This window comes from Silene latifolia, chromosome X, assembly GCF_048544455.1.
Source record: "Silene latifolia isolate original U9 population chromosome X, ASM4854445v1, whole genome shotgun sequence".
In the NCBI taxonomy this organism is placed as follows: domain Eukaryota; kingdom Viridiplantae; phylum Streptophyta; class Magnoliopsida; order Caryophyllales; family Caryophyllaceae; genus Silene; species Silene latifolia.
In genome coordinates, this window is record NC_133537.1 from 79,392,912 (window position 1) to 79,395,096 (window position 2,185).

The following is a 2,185-nucleotide window of genomic DNA, read 5'->3' on the forward strand; positions in this document are numbered from 1 at the left end:
ATTATTAGTTACGGCCGTAATCTGGCAGGACTAGACCTTCGGGCTAGTCAGGCGATTGGTCATGTGACGGAGTTGGGTGATTGTTGTATTGTTGGTATTGCTTTACCTTATACCACTACTAAATAACTTGTGATGGACATCGGACTTTTCGCTATATGGACATCGGATACACAACCGATATAGAGTTTGGTCATGTCCATTGTGGATTAATGGACATCGGATTTTAAACCGATGTCCATTAAAATTTGCACATCGGATTTTTAGGAAAACCGATGTTTATTTGATCAATGGACATCGGATTTTTAGGAAAACTGATGTCTATTTGATCAATGGACATCAGTTTTTTTTTGCAAAAATCCGATGTTTATAATTATTATTTTTTATAAAAAAAAAATATTACGCGGTTGCCCATATTAGTCGTACACATGATGACAATGCAAAATGATTCCATAATCAACAAAAAATATCTGTATTCAATCAATCGGTTATCCAAAGCCAATTACAAAAAAAAATTCATCTGCATAATGTGTCAAATTTACTTAGATGACTAACCTATACAAAAATATAAACCGATATATAAACTGACTAATTGTTTAAAAAAAAAGGCCGAAGAGAAAAGACTACTGGGCAGCCTCGGATTTGCTCATCTCCCATTGGGCATATTACCAAGAGAATCTGGTTCAACACAACAAAGTTAACGAGAAAACAAAATATCAACATAGAAGATCCTATATAACTAATGAGACACATACATTACTGTATTTTAAGTATCACAACTACTAGTAATACACTCACCTGAATGTGAGGAGCAGAAAAGTCGAGGAGCATCGTATGCATGTCCTAATCTATACTGCAAAATCGTTAGTTAGTAAAAAAAAAACTACCTTTCTGCCTCTTGGACACTCGTCTGTCCTAATCTATACTTTATAGCATCGTATGTCCACCTTCATAGAAGTTTTTAATGAATAATAATCCAAATGAACTAGGATCGAACTTATACGGATATGTTTCAAATTACAATTCTGTCAATTCTCTTTATCTAGGCAAAAACACAACCTCCTGAGCTTCAATTTTAAAGGTCGACGAGCTTGAGTCTGGTTGTCCAATCGCATCTCAAGCACATCCACGGTGCAGCTCAAATGAGCTCGTATCTATCTCTACTAGCACACTGAATGTAAAAGTTCAAAAGCCTGGAACATAGTAACGATGCAATATGTAAAAGTTCTTGAAAAAGGTATAAACATTACCTGAATGCACTTACTCCCGTCTCTTCTTTAACTTCTCTTACTGGTGCCACACATATATCCTCTCCCTGAATGTTCATCCATCCAACAGAGATTAACAGCATGCCTTATAGTCTTATACGACATCGAATTTAGTGGCATAAAGACCTTTAGCACTTTACCTCGTCAACAACACCAGTAGAGACCTTCCAGATACCAGTTCCTCGTAACCTGCCACTATTTTCTTGTACTACAAGCAGCTGGAAAAATAAAGGAATACATTTGTCTATCCGATAAGGTTAACTTTTCAATAGAATTAGTAGTTACGATACCTGAATTAGTATTGTAGTAGTGTGTTACTCTGTTAATGCTTTGCGGCTTAACTTGAAGTTGTCGGGAAATCTTTCATGGTATTTTGTGAGATCTTACCATTGATGTGATGCTGTCATTTCATATTTTCATGAAACAACATGAACAGGTTCTGGGTGGATGTTCTATTTTGTAATAACCATCCAAACTGCTATTAACACTGGAATTGGGATCGGGGCTATCCTGCTCGGTGGACAATGCATTCAGGTATGTTATATCAATGCCTGCAAATTATTACCATGTAGCACAAAGTAACTTATTGTGATATTGAAGCCATACATGACCAATTCATAAATCATTCACAGCAACAGACAACTACAAATTTTAGAATGCATCAATCTTTTAATATATTAATTTTATTGCTGAATTTGTAATCAAAGCATCGTGGACTCAATTTTACTTATCATCATCAATAATCTTGGTTGTCTCTGACATTCCTTTAATTTGTGCCTGGCAGCTCATGTACTCGAGCCTTTCACAAAACATTAGAGATATCTAGCTCGCACAATCTAATAGTGTTTGGCATGAATGATCGAATCCAAGATCAAATATCAATTCGAAATTTAATACCATGTTTGATGCTGCTATATCAT

At 35.6% G+C, this 2,185-nt stretch overlaps 1 long non-coding RNA gene across 1 annotated transcript; it reads right to left on the bottom strand.

Annotated features, from left to right (window-relative positions):
* Positions 1 to 615: 615 nt before the first annotated feature.
* Positions 616 to 1,942, bottom strand: LOC141621459 (uncharacterized). The gene is made up of 3 exons (XR_012532348.1): positions 1,556 to 1,942; positions 1,406 to 1,460; positions 616 to 1,312 (listed from the first exon to the last, which is right to left on the bottom strand). It is a non-coding gene; the product is annotated as an uncharacterized LOC141621459 (long non-coding RNA).
* Positions 1,943 to 2,185: the final 243 nt, after the last annotated feature.